Consider the following 16,963-nt stretch of genomic DNA (forward strand, 5'->3'; position numbering starts at 1 on the left):
TACTTCTAGTCTTTCCATGAACTTCAGAGGTGCCCGAGCATTTATGTTTTGTTGTACAAATACGGGCAAGCGAGATACCACTTTATCATATCCTTTTATGAACATTGCAATCCTGCTGATAGACATGATTCATGATGCTTACTATTAATTTGTTGGTACCTTTTCCATGATTGACATAGCTATTAGATGATTTTATTTGCATGTATCTTATTATGAATTGCTTAAGTACTTGTCCATATCATGAGAATATTTACATCATATGAACAAATGTGTTCGTGAAAGTTCTTTTATCGCACTCAGTTGTTAACTGAATTGCTTGAGGACAAGCAATAAGCAAAGCTTGGGGGAGTTGATACGTCCAAAACGTATCTACTTTCCCGAACACTTTTGCTATTGTTTTGCCTCTAATTTGTGTGTTTTGGATACAACTAACACGGACTAACGCTGTTTTCAGTAGAATTGCCCTGGTGTCTCGTTTCTGTGCAAAAATTCAACTTTCGGGAAAATCCCCGGAATTTATGTCAAAGGGCTTATTTTTCCAGAAAATTCACGGAGCCAGAAGGGCAGGCCTGGGGGAGGCCTAGGGCCCCCACACACTAGGCCGGCGCAGCCTAGGAGGGGGGCGCGCCGCCCTACTGTGAGGCCGCCTCGGCCAGCCTCTGATGCCCCCTCTGGACTATTTAAGGGTTTCGATCTAAAAACGCGAGACGGGAAGTCGAAGTCGCCAGATACCATCCAGAACGCCGCCATCACCACCGACGCCTCTCCATCGACGTCTCGGGACCAGAAACTCCGTTTTGGCACTCCGTCGGGACGGGGAATTGGAGGAGATCATCGCCATCATCACCACCGACACCTCTCCATCGACCAGCCATGTTTCCCACATCCATGTGTGAGTAATTCCCCCGCTGTATGCTGAAGGGGATGGTAGGGATTGGATGAGATTGGTCATGTAATAGCATAATATTGTTAGGGCATTGTGCCTAGTGTCCGTAATTGGTACTTCGATGATATTGTTGCAACTTGTTATGCTTAATGCTTGTCACTAGGGCCCGAGTGTCATGATCTCAGATCTGAACATGTTATTGTTTCATGATGATATTCATTGTTTTATGATCTTACCTGCAAGTTGTATACACATGTCGCTGTCCGGAACCCGAGTCCCCAAAGTGACAGAAATTGGGACAACCGGAGGGGAAGGCGGTGATGTGAGGATCACATGTGTTCACAGAGTGTTAATGCTTTGCTCCGGTGCTCTATTAAAAGGAGTACCTTAATTTCCAGTAGATTCCCTAGAGGCCCGGCTGCCACCGGCTGGTAGGACAAAAGATGTTGTGCAAGTTTCTCATTGCGAGCACGTACGACTATATACGGAACACATGCCTATGGATTGTTTAGTACTTGGACACCGTTTTATTACTATCTGCAAATGCCCTGCTTTGATTGTTACATGAGTTTCTCTCATCCATGCAACGCCCGTTCATCCATCCCTGTGCCTACAGTATTTTAATCCTGTTGTTTACTATACTCACTACTGCTATCTTTGTTACAACACATTGTTATTTCACTACTTGCTATAAAGCGTTACTATCGATAAACTCTTGCGAGCAAGTCTGTTTCCAGGTGCAGCTGAATTGACAACTCCGCTGTTAAGGCTTTCAAGTATTCTTTGTCTCCCCTTGTGTCGAATCAATAAATTGGGTTTTACTTCCCGCGAAGACTGTTGCGATCCCCTATACTTGTGGGTCATCAGGCCCGTCACTTGACCCCACGCGACAGCGGTAGTGCCGCTCAGCCGAGGCTGGCAGTGCCGGTCGGACCGGCAGTGCCGGGGTTCCACCACCGATAGTGCCGGGTTCCACCACCGGTAGTGCCGACAAGCCTACCCCAAGCCCGAAAACCCTTGAATTTTTCAGAAATTTAGTGTATTCAGATTGGAAAGGTTTCTTAGGTAAGGTGGGGCTTAGGATAGAAAGATCACATGATTGATGGTACATTATCACCCATATTTGCAAACATTGCAAATTAAGACCAAACATGAGTGATTTCCCACAAGAACATGTAGATGTCAAATAAAATCCATTTAAGATCCAAATAACCTCATCTCTTCACAAAGAAGAGTGTGGTGGCCTAGGCCACCATATAAGAGTGTTATGGTATGGCACCGCGAAGATATATCTTGGGCCCAAAACCACTACTCGTCATTGAAGCTCTCATTTCAACATATGATATAAAGAGAATGATTTCTTAATATTGGCATTATGGGGGGAAGGATAGCTCAATAGTTTAAACCGCACTCCCCCTATGTCCATGCCCACATCTAAACCAAATAAAGTTTGAGAGGAAGGTGTGTTTGCAAGTTGGTCAAGCTATACTCCTTGAATCAATGATATTTGGCTCATTCCTCAAATAACAAACCTTGCTTCATCAAGAGGCTTCGTGAATATATTGGCAAGTTGATCTTTGGTAGGAACATAGCATAGCTCAATATCACCACGGGCAACATGATCCCTAATAAAATGATTTCGGATCTCAATATGCTTTGTTCTTGAATGTTGCACCGGATTATAAGCAATCTTGATGGCACTTTCATTGTCACATAAAAGACGCACTTTGTCACAAGTGACATCGTATTCCTTTAAAGTTTGCCTCATCCATAACAACTGAGTGCATCCACATGCGGCGACAACATCTTCGGCTTCGGCGGTGGAGAGAGATATACAATTTTGCTTCTTAGAAGACCAACACACCAAGGACCTACCAAGGAATTGGCAAGCCCCGGAGGTTGATTTCCTATCATCCTTGGCTCCCGCCCAATCTGCATCGGTGTATCCATTAAGAAAGAAACTTGAGCCTTTAGGATACCAAAGACCATATCTTGGGGTATCAACCAAATATCGAAAGATTCTTTTGAGAGCCATCAAGTGGCTCTCCTTAGGAGAAGCTTGATACCTTGCACACACACCAACACTGAACACTATGTCTGTGCAAAGGTAAAACAAGGATCCAATCATGGAGCAATATAGCTTTTGATCCACCTATTTACCATTGGGGTCAAGTGCAATATGACATTTAGTAGCCATTGGAGTGGCTACACCCTTCATTTCCGTCATCTTGAACCTATTGAGCATGTCTTGGAGATACTTTGCTTGATTGATGAAAGTACCTTCTCTCAATTGCTTGATCTCAAAACCAAGAAAGAACCTCATCTATCCCATCATAGACATCTCAAACCTATCGGTCATAAGCTTTGAGAATTCATCATTGAAAGCTTTGTTAGTAGAGCCAAAGATAATATCATCAACATATAATTAGCACACGAAAATCTCCCCATTGACCCTCTTAGTAAAAAGAGTAGGATTGATTAGCCCAACATCAAACCCACAGTCTATCAACAATTCTTTAAGGTGCTTGTACCAAGCTTTAGGAGCTTGTTTAAGACCATAAAGTGCTTTATCAAGCTTATAGACATGGTTAGGAAAGTCGGGATCCTCAAACCTGGGGGGTTGCTTAACATAAACCTCTTCATGCAAAGGACCATTAAGAAATGCACTTTTCACATCCATTTGTTGTAACTTAAAATTATGGTGTGATGCATAAGCAAGAAGGATACAGATGGACTCAAGGCGAGCCACGAGAGCATAAGTTTCTCCAAAGTCAATTCCTTCAATTTGGGAGAAACTTTGAGCCACCAATCTTGCAGGTTCCTTACAACATTCCCAAATTCATCTTTCTTGTTCTTGAATATCCATTTAGTGCCTATAACATTGTGACACTCCTTTGGCTTCTCTACTAAAGACCACACCTTGTTGCGCTTGAAGTTGTTGAGTTCATTGCTGTCTACTGTTGGCTTCTTTTCATGTAGACAGTGTTGGGCCTCCAAGAGCAGAGGTTTGTAGAACAGCAGCAAGTTTTCCCTTAAGTGGATCACCCAAGGTTTTATCGAACTCAGGGAGGAAGAGGTCAAAGATATCCCTCTCAAGCAACCCTGCAATCACGATACAAGAAGTCTCTTGTGTCCCCAACACACCTAATACACTTGTCAGATGTATAGGTGCACTAGTTCGGCGAAGAGATAGTGAAATAAAAGTAGTATGAATGTATATGAGTGGTAATAGCAATCTGAATAAAATATGGCAGCGAGTAAACATGCAGCAGAACTTGTTGGAAACGGTGTTTCGATGTTTGGAAACAAGGCCTAGGGATCATACTTTCACTAGTGGACACTCTCAACATTGCAATCATAAAGGAATATAAATAAGCACTTCACTATGCTATTCTGAATTATTCTCTGGCAAGATAACGAACACTAATTCATCATGTAGGCAAACCTTAAAGATGTATTCCCAAGTACTAATAAACACCCCACTCATCCTTGTGAGCATTCATAGGAGGTACTAACACACCACAATTTCATAGAGACATCCAACTCAAATCATAACTCAGTGAATAAGTATTCTGTGAAATATAGCCTAAGAGACCCACACGGTGCACACACTGTCACCTTTACACACGTGGGACAAGGAGTCTCCGGAGATCACATAAGTAAAATCCACTTGAATAGCATAACGACATCTAGATTACAAAGCTCATCATATGGATCTCAATCATGTAAGACAGCTCATGAGATCATTGTATTGAAGTACATGGGAGAGAGAGATGAACCACATAGCTACCGGTACAGCCCTTAGCCTCGATGGAGAACTACTCCCTCCTCATGGGAGACAGCAGCGGTGATGAAGATGGCGGTGGTGTTGATGGAGATGCCTTCCGGGGGCACTTCCCCGTCCCGGCGGTGTGCCGGAACAGAGACTCATGTCCCCCAGATCTTGGCTTCGCAATGGCGGCGCCTCTGGAAGGTTTCTCGTACCGTGGCTTATTCGTATCGAAGATTTAGGTCAGGGAGGCTTTTATAGGCGAAGAGTCGGAGTCGGAAGGGCCACGGTGGCTCCACACACGAGGGGGCGCCCCCCTTGGCCGCGCCGCCACCATGTATGGGGCCCACCTGGCTCTCCTCTGGCCCCTCTTCGGTGCTCTGGAAGCTTCCTTGAAATATAAGATACTGGGCGTTGATTTCGTCCAATTCCGAGAATATTTCCTTACTAGGATTTCTGAAACCAAAAACAGCAGAAAACAGGAACTGGCACTTCGGCATCTTGTCAATAGGTTAGTTCCGGAAAATGCATAATAATGATATAAAGTGTGTATAAAACATGTGTATATCATCATAAAAGTAGCATGGAACATAAGAAATTATAGATACGTTGGAGACGTATCATTCATCGTGCATAGCTTCCAACCAATCCGGATCTTCAAGAGCATCATATACTTTCTTGGGTTCCACTAAGGATATATAAGCATGATGATTGCTAAAGTTAGCCAATTGCCTTCTTGTGGAAACTCTTCCTAACATCACTTATGACCTTTTCATGAGTGTGTTCAAGAATTTCAAGGTTCCTATCTCTTGTTGCAAGACGACGGGCCTCGATCTCCTCCTTGGTTCTTCTAGGCCTTGGAGGTTTCACTTGATCAACTTGATCGTTTGGGTCCCCGTCTTGACCTCAAATTTGAGCTTCCTCAATTTCTTGAGAATGCTCAACTTCATGTGCTTGATCTTGGACATTATTCGGTGAATAGCAAATATCAAATGGATACTCATCGGAGCCATCATGAATCCTTGGTTGATCTTGTCCTCTATATTGTACATGAGAGGGAGGGTTTTCTTCTTGTTCTTGGGTTGGTGCATCATTAGCTTCAAGAGATGGAGTTTGTTGATGTTGTGAAGATGAGGGCTCCACCGTAGTAGAGCATAGTCCTTCCAAGATGCCACACCATGTCCCTCAATGGGGCGGAAAAATCCCACACCCATTCTTACTATGGCATCTTGAGGTATTTCATCACCTGCACATACATCAACTTGCCCCACTTGGGAGCCATCATTTTCTTTGAACTTCACACTACAAGATTCGATGATAATCTTGGAAGATATATCAAAAACTCTATAAGTGTTATAAGTGTGAGATTCGGCACCGTAACCAACAAATATACCCTCCAAAGCTTTAGGAGCAAATTTAGATAAATGAACTCCTTTGATTTTATAGAAACACTTACACCCGAACACCTTGAAGTATGAGATATTAGGCTTGTTGCCGGTGAGATTTCATATTGTCGTTGCCTAATCGACGGTACCCCGGAGGAGGGATCCTCACGAGGGGGAGAAGAAGTAGGGGCCATAGGGCGGAGTGCACACGGGACGGTGGTACGCGATTTACCCAGCTTCGGAACACCTGCACGATGACAGGGCCTACTGCTGCTTGTCTGGAATTATCTAGGCACTTTCGCGATATTACAATGAGTTGAGGTTCTGCCTCTAGGGCTCCCGGGATCCGGCTTATAAAGGCGCACGGATCTAGGGTTTACATGGAGAGTCCTACCCGGATACAGGTTTCCTAACTACGGTACAATGTCTTGCCGTGTACGCCAAGGATCCGCCCTTCCATTTACGTCGTACCGGATCCGGGTCCCTTAATGGGCCTCCGTGGATCCGAGTTCCTCCTCAATGTCGGCCTAGATCCGGCTCCCTGCTCCTGGGCCGGACATCTTCCGTCAGGATCAACAGCAACTGGGCCGCCCGATGGGCCACATGCCTCACCACCATCTGTGGGCCACCCGGGCTTGCCGGATCTAGGCACTGTCGATGGTACACCCATGAAGTATACCCACAATAGTAGCCCCAGAGTTCTCCGAGTTTCACCAGCGGTTTCCGCCTTGCTGGTCCATCATGATCTCCGGCAAATGTTGGTAACGCGGAGAAACTTGAAGAACTCCAACTTCACTTTTCCTTCTTTTTCCAACTTATAGCTGGAAAATGCTCCCATCCTGCGGGACTTCATCCATCGACGTTCCAAAGAACATTTCCGGGTTACTCCCTGCTCGCGAATGAGAGCCAACTTATCCTCACGCAATTACCCGGAATCTTAAAAGACTCAAACGGTTCCGCCAATTCTGGCGCCATTTTCGCGCGATTTGTACGGTAACTTATCTCTAGCCATTTTTACCGCTTAGGGTTTAGGACACGTGTCACGCATCCAACGGTGCGACGCTTGCGTTCCGACCACAGGATGCGGAGCACGAATCTCGTCCCGCCGGCCTATAAATATCATCCCCCTTCTCACCTCTCTGCCAAGCGCCGCCGCGAGCTCCCTCTCCGCCGTGCCGGAAACTCACCGGAACATCGCCGGAGTTGCTTCGCCTTCGCGTCGAGTTCATCCTGTTCTTAACATCAGCGAGCCACCGCGCGGAAACCTCGTCGCCGGCGACTCTGACCGCCGTAAATGCCATTACGGTTAGTTCTCGAACTTTGCTCTTGCGCCGTAGTTGGTAGGGATGAACTTGGGGAAGACGATGTTTGGATCCGACTAAAGAACATTCTCCGCCATCAGTATTTTCTTCAGATGTCTTCAACGACTCCGCCTCCAGCCTCTGAACCGATCATGGCCACCCCGATCTCCTCCGCCCCTCCACCTTTCGTTCTAGTTAAGCTGGGTCCTTCGAAGGATTCCGGCAAGGAAACTGAAGGGACTTCCGCTAACCCGGAGAAGGCCTCCGGGGAGGATCAGGCGGAGCATAAGGCGGAAGAAGCCGCCGCCAAAAAATCAAAGGCTCGCCAACGAGACGTTGAAGCCAAAGGAAAATGGTGGCCTTGCACCACCACCATGATAGAGCTGATGAACCTCGAGACGGAGGGCTTCCTGCAACCCGGAAGCTGGAGGTCGGTTCCTAATGAACTAGCCCCAGCTCCGGAGGACAATGAGATTGTGTTGACGAAGGCACTGGTGGAGCGGGGGTTTTCGTTTCCGCCTTCGGACTTCTTCCTGGAGATCCTGAAGGTCTACGGGCTCCAACCCCACAACATCTCTCCAAACAGCGTGCTTGCGATCAGTAATCACGTCACCCTGTGCGAGGGCCATCTCCGGGTAACTCCCGAGCTTTCTCTGTTTCAATACTACTTCACCGTCAAGAAGGAGAGGATCCGGAACTCCACCGAGCTGGCGACGTGCGGATCCATCACCTACATGATCCGCCCGGGCCGCGTCTACCCCCACACCGACCGCCACGAATCCGCGCGGTACTGGTCCGGAGGCTTCTTCTATTTGAAGGACGTTTCCGACCCGGCGAGCACAAGGAGGCTGCCGCCGTTCAAGAACTGCCCCGCCACCGAGCTTCCGACATGGACGCACTGCCCCCACCTCTCCGAGTCGCCCCAGCTCACTCGCGCAATCAGGCGGATCTGCAAGCTCACGGTGGAGGGGCTGTCAGGGAAGGACTTGACCCTTTCCTGGTTCACCAAGCGGATCCAGCCGCTCCAGCACAGGGACCGGCTGATGTTCCAGTACTCAGGGCGCGACGACCCAATGCGCGCCACGAAAGACAACTTATCCGCCGACGCCATCGACAAGAGGATCCGGCTCCTCATCAAGGTTCCGCGTGAACTTCACGTTCACGTGTGCAACAAAGACATTTACATGAAAGGTGCCGGAACCGCGGTACGTCGTCTTGACTATTTAGTCCATTGCTTTTCTTCGTATTCGAACTTTTCCGTCTAAGTGTTTAACACTTATGCATTAGCTCGAGGCGCTCGAAGAAAGTGAACTCGGAACTCTGCTCCGGGTTCCTTCCACTGGCAACACGGATCCGGAAGCTGCTTCGGAGGCGGAAGTTCACGAGGCCCCACGCCCTCCTAAGAGGAAAAGGCCTGCTCCGTCCAGCCCCGCCGCTAAACGCGCCCGCGAAGTGCCTAGCACTGCGGCAACTCGGAAAGCGGAGGCGGAAAAGAAACGCCTCAAGCTGATTAACACCAGCAACAAGGGGCAGCCCGCCATCCAGAACTTCTTCAAGCCTTTCGGGTAAGTGTCTGTTTCCGAGATCCAAGTTCTAGCTTCACGAGCAATCCCTTACTTATTTGTTTATGCTTTTTTATTTTTACTGAAGCTCCGGAAGCCAGCCCCCCAAGGCTCCAAAGGTCTTGAAGAAGAAGGTCAGGCCATCTCCGGCTTCAGTTCCTGTTACCCCTGAGGTGGAAGTCCCACCCAAAGCCTCATCTGCTTCCAAACCGGATCCCAAGGACATCATCGACCTTGAAGACCTCCCGGAAGATCCCGCCGACCACGGCGATTCCGCCAAGGGTGCCTCCTCGTCCGCCCCTCCTCAAGATCAACCTGGAGCCACTTTCGCGGAGCCCACCGAGGAACAATATGAGGAGAAGGTGAGGCTCATCCAAGCCACCAACGCGATCCGGGTGGACCATCGACCGACTCAGTCTTTACAGAAGCTCACCCTCACCGAGCGCCACGCGGAAGTTTCCGCCATGCTGAACAAGGTCTGGGGGAAGTCGGATGAGGAGATGCAAGAGCTCACCATCCTTGAGAACGACCTGAAAGAGTTTTTTGCCAATCACAAAGAAGTGCGGCAGGTAATACTAGCCCCCAAGCATTGGGTCAGACATTTCCGAGTAACATGTGTTAGCCGATGCTTTCTCAAGATGTACCATAGGCGGAAATTTAAAATTTATTCCTTCAAGACTTGAATTCCTCACCAGCCCCCAGATTTTAAATCTCCGGATAACTCCTCTCTACTTCTCAGACGACGCGGAAATTGCACGAAGATCTCCGCGTTCATGTGCTGGAGCAGATCACGGAGATCGAAGGGCTGCGTCAGAGCGTGGAGAATAGCAAGAATGCTATCCAGCTTCTTGAGACCCGCCTCCGTGGTACGTCTTCCAAGCTTTGCGTTCGTATATTGATATCTGTTCATGATGTTTGATATGTGCAACTTTCCGCCTTCAGAAGAAACTGCCAAGCACTCCTCGTTTGATGAGCTTTCCGCCAAGGTCAAGGTGCTTGAGGCGGAGAACGAGTCCCTCAAAACCTTCATTCAAGAATCCTCCAATAAGGAGACTGAGGCGAGGAAAGAACTCTCCGAGAAGCATGCCCGCGACCTGGCGGAGCTGAATGAAAAACTGGAGAAGAGCCAGGGCCGCGTGATTTCCGTGGTAGCCAAGAACAAAGTTCTAGAAGCGGAGGCGGAGGCCATCGACAAACTTATCTTCCGTAAGCGTTTTTCCGTGTCGTTGCTCTGACTATCTTATATGCTTTCTCTCTAACGGAACTGGACCTCCTTCTACCACAGCAAGCCTTGGCTTCGAGTGGTCAAAAGAGTCGAACCTGAAGAGGACAGAGGCATACGATGAAGCGCGGATTTCAATTGACGCGTTATTTGAAGCCTGTCGCGGAATCGCCAAGACTCTGTCTCTGAAGAAAGCCAAAACTACAATCATCGATACGATGACCAATCTTATGGAACAAGTGCCGGATTTCATCAAGGACTGGCAAAAATCTTCCGCACGCGGAGTCGCCTCCCTGGTCTTGGCCACCTGCAAGGCTCACTTCCCTTCGCTCAACTTTGCCAGTGTTGCACGCGGAGCCCCGGAAGGTTCCGACATGGGCGCCATCCTTGCGGAAACCCAAGGCTATGAGCAGTTGTTTGTCAAGCGAGTGAATCACTCGTTCTGGTATAACAAATACGATCTGCCCAAGGGATTTTCCGATGCAGAGGAGGAAGAGGAGGGTGAGCCAGAGTATTATGGCGAAGGCTCCGGGTCAAGCGTCGAGCATTCCGGAGAAGGCTCTGGTGATGACTCCGAAGCCGGATCCGGTGACAGCAACGGCGACGACTCCGCCTACCAGGAATCTGAAGAAGAGGACTTCGAGTAGAGTTCCTGTTTAGACAATGAAACAAGTTGCATCATTTTGGCCCCAGAGTGGGTTTGTAATAAGACTTTAAATTCTTAAGTAGCTAGGAAACGAAACGACTATCCATGGGGCGGAAACACTTATCCTGCTATCCATTAATATTATGCGCATGTTTCGTTTTATGTTGGAAAACAAGTGCTGATTTTATTGTTTTCCGGCTAGCCCGCTTGACCTTCCGCGAGCCGTAGGACCTTAGCCGGAAACACTCGCCAGCGGCGACGAAGCCCAATGGCAATCCGTCAATAACCGCGGAAACAAGTGATGACCCACAAGTATAGGGGGTGTATCGTAGTATCTTCGATAAGTAAGAATGTCGATCCCAACGAGGAGCAGAAGGTGTTGACAAGCAGTTTCGATGAAGGATTCACTGTAAATGCTCACAGACAGGTATTCAGGGGGGTTTGATGTAACAGTGGAATAAAGTACGAGTATGTAAAGTACGAGAGTAATAATTGCAGTGAGTGGCCCAATCCTTTTTAGCACAAAGGACAAGCCGGTTTGTTTACTTATAATGACCAAACGTTCTCGAGGACACACGGGATTTTAGTCTAGTGCTTTCGCTACATACGGCTAAATAATCTTCATTGTTGTGATAAGTGTTGTGTGGGTGAACCTATGCTAATGTACCGCCCTTCCTAGGACTAATACATACTTGTGATTATACCCCTTGCAAGCATCCGCAACTACAAGAAAGTAATTAAGAATAAATCTAACCACAGCCTTAAACTCTGAGATCCTGCGATCCCTCCTGCATCGATATACCAACGGGGGTTTAGGTTTCTGTCACTCTGGCAACCCCGCAATTAGCAAACGAATACAAGATGCATTCCCCTAGGCCCATAAATGGTGAAGTGTCATGTAGTCGACGTTCACATGACACCACTAGAAGAATAACACCACAACTTAAATATCACACCATTGAATATTACTCATCCATAATTCACTACTAACATTTAGACTTCACCCATGTCCTCAAGAACTAAACGAACTACTCACGAGACATCATATGGAACATGATCAGAGGTGATATGATGATGAATAACAATCTGAACATAAACTTGGTTCAATGGTTTCACTCAATAGCATCAACAACAAGTAGGAATCGATACCGGGAGAGTTTCCCCTATCAAACAATCAAGATCAAACCCAAAATGCTACGGCGGTGACGGTGTCCAGCGGTGATGACGGCGGTGATGATGGTGGAGATGATGATGATGGTGATGGCGATGATGTCCAGCTCGATGACGGTGACGATGGCGTCGATTTCCCCCTCCCGGAGGGAATTTCCCGGCGGATTCCTGCCCGCCGGAGAGCTCTTTTCTCTCTGGTGTTCTCCGCCCCGCAGAGGCGGCTGTAACTCTTCGCGAGGTACCCCTTACGGCTTAGGTCTTCGGGACGAAGGGTTTTAGCGCGAAGAAAAGGAGGCGAAAGGGGTCGTGGGCCCCCAGGACCACGGGCCGGCGCGCGGCCAGGGCACGGGCCGCGCCGCCCTAGGGTGTGGGCCCACCCTGGCTGCTCTTGGCTCCTCCTTCCGGCTTCCTTCGTCATCTTGAAAAATAGGATTTTTGGTATAATTTCCTTCCGAGAGTTGATCTTCCGAAATATTGCGTTCGACGGTGCTTTTTCCAAAGAATCCACGCTCCCGGTGCTTGATCTCCCAATTATGATGAAACATGCAAAATAGATGAAATAACATAAGTATTGTGCCCCAGTATGAAATATATCAATGAATAACAGCAAATTATGATATAAAATAGTGATGCAAATTGGACGTATCAACTCCCCCCAAGCTTAGACTTCGCTTGTCCCCAAGCGAAACTGAGCTCGATAGACATGACCACATGTTTATGGAGTGAAGAGTCGATAAATAAAATACGGACAAGAAGCATCATATTCATTCACACAGGACATTATAGTAAACAACCTCTTATAACTCATATTGAAACAAGTATAAGGTAATCACAAGTAAAGGTGCATGAGAAATCATGATTGGTGATGGCAAACTTCGTTCTTGGTCAGAGAACAATTAACAAATTATATTTATCTCATTGAGCAGCGCTCTAATGTTAGAGTTTATAAGGCACAACTTGCATACTCAAGCATAATGGTCTTCTCATAATCATTGATAACTTGCAAAGCTATATTCATTCAGATAAAACTTGTACTAAACAAGAAAGAATAAAAGACATGATGTAGCAAATCACAATATAATGGTTTGATCACAACTACTCAAATGCTTGCTTGAGACGGAGGGAAATAGGTTTACTGACTCAACATAAAGTAAAAGACAGGCCCTTCGCAGAGGGAAGCAGGGATTAAATCATGTGCTAGAGCTTTTTCAGTTTTGCAATCATATAAAGAGAATAAAAGTAACATTTTGAGAGGTGTTTGTTGTTGTCAACGACTGGTAGCGGGTACTCTAACCCCCTTGCCAGACAACCTCCTAAGAGCGGCTCCCATATTATTTTCATTTTGTGTGGCACTCCTTCCAACCTTTCTTTCACAAACCATGGCTAACCGAATCCTCGGGTGCCTGCCAACAATCTCATACCATGAAGGAGTGCCTTTTTATTTTAGCTTTATTATGATGATGACACTCCCCCCAACCTTTGCTTACACAAGCCATGGCTAACCGAATCATTTGGGTGCCGTCCATCAATCACATACCATGGAGGAGTGTCTATTTAGTTTAATTAATTTGGGACTGGGAATCCCATTGCCAGCTCTTTTTGCAAAATTATTGGATAAGCGGATGAAGCCACTAGTCCATTGGTGGAAGTTGCCCAACAAGATTGAAAGATAAAACACCACATACTTCCTCATGAGCTATGAAACATTAACACAAATAAGAGATACCAAGTTTTGAATTGTTTAAAGGTAGCACATGAAGTATTTACTTGGAATGGCAGAAAATACCATGTAGTAGGTAGGTATCGTGGACACAAATGACATAGGTTTGGGCTAAGGTTTGGATGCACGAGAAGTATTCCCTCTCAGTACAGGTCTTTGGCTAGCAAGGTTAATTAGCAAGCATAAGAGTCGAGGGAAACAAACAAATATACATGTGATAGAAACAATCATGCATCTTCCTTATAAGCACAAACAATTTTAACTTCAGAATAATAAGCTATGAGCTAACAAGAAAGACAATGAAACAACTACATGTATTTCTCTTTTCTATTTAAACCTCAAAGTGTTGTTGCTATTGACCAATGCTAAATTTGCCAAAACCAAATAGATTTATTCAATGCTCCCAAAGTGATACCAATACTAACAACAAGATGAATCATAGAGATTGCGAACTAAAATAAGATGTGCAATATGTAAATGATAAGACTTCTCATTAATATTCCATAACGATAACTCACACCAAGGGATACATAGACAACTAAAGGAGAGATACTTCCAAACGCAACCCATCTTATACGATAACTTCCCTACTCATGATATGACACTACTTGACAATAAAAGTAAAAAGGTAGTGATAATATGATACCGCGGCACTCCCCCAAGCTTGGAACAAACCAAGGGGATGCCAATACCGATGATGAATTACTCCTTCGGCGATGGTGGTGATGAATTCCCGTCATCAAACTTCCAAGGAAGAGGCTCTCCATCAAGAAACGACATCTTGGTCTCGGGGATCCTGAAACTAGCAGCACGGCTTATGTATTTAAACCTGTTTTCATACTCACGGTTACGATTACGAAAATCATAGAGTTGTGCTTGGAGCTTGTTGGTGGTGTCGTGAAGTGAGAGGATGTCGCTCCAAAGCTTTGCAGTTTCCTTCTCATGTTCAGCAATGAGTTCAGACACAATCCTGTGGAAGATATCCACCTCACGCTCAGCCATCTTCTTGTATTTGAAAACCTCTTGTTCTAGCTTCTCCATCCTGTCTTCCAGGCTTCCTTCTCCTTTAGGACCCTGGACATCCTTGACCTGCAGTTCTCCTTCAACGAGCAGCAACTCCTTGGGGTGCATCTTCAGCTCCTCCATGTACAAGTTGCCAACATCCTTGCTGGAGTTGTCCTTCGGAGTTTCCGACGAAGACATGATGGCTCTAGATCCGAAGCAAATCCTGGCAGAAACAGCTCGAAACAAAACACGTCGAAAACACGATATACGGACCTCCAGGGGTCTGGGGGATTATATAGCAAAATTTTCACGACATACGGAAAGTACCAGGTCGAACCAGAGTCGGAAAGGGGCGACGGGGCGGCCAAACCATAGGCCGGCGCGGGCCCAGGTCAGGCCGCGCCGCCCTATGGTGGCACCCCCTCGTGCGTTCTTTCCACTCCGTTTCGAACTCGTAATTTCGCATATTTTCCAAAAACAGCAAAAATATAGTTCGGACAGTAAATTGCGTACTTTTCATTACCAGTACTGTTACCTATTCAAAGTCGAGTTACGCGGATTTGTCAATTTGCCCTTGAATGAAAGCTTCCGGTGTTTCCACTTGAATAATATCAACATCAACATTATAGGAATCACCCGAGATATAATGCTTGAGTCTTTGTCCATTCACCACTTGCGTAGCATTGCCTTGGAGAGAGCTAATTTTGATTGCTCCTGAACGATACACCTCCTCGACAACATATGGTCCTTCCCATTTCGAGAGTAATTTCCCTGCAAAGAATCTGAGACGAGACCGATACAATAGGACTTTATCCCCAATATTAAATTCTCTTTTGATAATCCTCCTATCATGCCATTTTTTAACTTTCTCTTTAAAGAGTTTAGCATTTTCATAAGCTTCACTTCTAGATTCATCTAGAGAACTCAATTGCAACAACCTCTTATCACCGGCAAGTTTAGGGTCTTTATTTAATTCTCTAACAGCCCAATAAGCTTTGTGCTCTAGTTCTAAAGGTAAATGACAAGCTTTCCCATAAACCATTTTATAAGGTGACATTCCCATGGGATTTTTATAAGCAGTTCTATAAGCCCAAAGTGCATCCTTCAATTTACTAGCCCAATTCTTTCTGGTTTTATTAACGGTCTTTTGCAAAATAGATTTAATCTCTCTATTTGATAATTCTACTTGACCACTAGTTTGAGGATGATAAGCAGAAGCAATTCTATGATTAATACCATACCTAGCAAGAGTTTTTCTAAAACCTCCATGAATAAAGTGAGAACCTCCATCAGTCATAATATATCTAGGTACTCCAAATCTAGGAAAAATAATATCTAAGAGCATTCTTAAAGAGGTCTCACCATCAGCACTTTTTGTAGGTATAGCTTCCACCCATTTAGTAACATAATCAACAGCAACAAGTATATGAGTGTTACCTTCTGAAGACGGAAAAGGTCCCATGAAGTCAAATCCCCAACAATCAAACGGTTCAATAACAAGAGTATAATTCATGGGCATTTCATTGCGTCTGGAGATATTACCAACCCTTTGGCATTCATCACAAGATAAAATAAACTTTCTCGCATCCTTGAAGAGAGTTGGCCAATAAAAACCTGATTGTAAAACCTTTTGCGCGGTTCTTTCTCCGGCGTGATGTCCTCCATAAGCACTACCATGACATTTACTCAATATCTCTTGTTGTTCATATTCGGGAACACATCTTCGCATAATACCATCCACTCCTTCTTTATATAAGTGTGGGTCATCCCAGAAATAATGCCTCAAATCATAAAAGAATTTCCTCCTTTCTTTGAGCTGAAAAGGTTGGAGGCAAGTACTTGGAAACAATAAAGTTAGCATAATCAGCATACCAAGGACTGTCTCGCGAGCTCACCTTTATTACAGCCAATTGTTCATTTGGAAAACTATCATTAACGAGAGCAGGATCATAAGCAATATTTTCCAATCTAGACAAATTGTCGACAACGGGATTATCAGCACCTTTCCTATCTACAATATGTAAATCAAATTCTTGCAAAAGAAGTACCCATCTAATAAGCCTCGGCTTAGCATCTTTCTTTGTCATAAGGTATCTAATTGCAGCATGATCAGTATGAATAGTAACTTTTGAATCAACAATATAAGATCTGAATTTATCACAAGCAAAGACTACAGCTAATAATTCTTTTTCAGTTGTAGCATAATTTCTCTGAGCAGCATCAAGAGTTTTACTAGCATAATGAATAACATTCAGTTTTTTATCTACCCGCTGTCCAAGAACAGCGCCTACAGCAAA

This window comes from Lolium perenne, chromosome 3 (genome assembly GCF_019359855.2).
Source record: "Lolium perenne isolate Kyuss_39 chromosome 3, Kyuss_2.0, whole genome shotgun sequence".
NCBI lineage: Eukaryota > Viridiplantae > Streptophyta > Magnoliopsida > Poales > Poaceae > Lolium > Lolium perenne.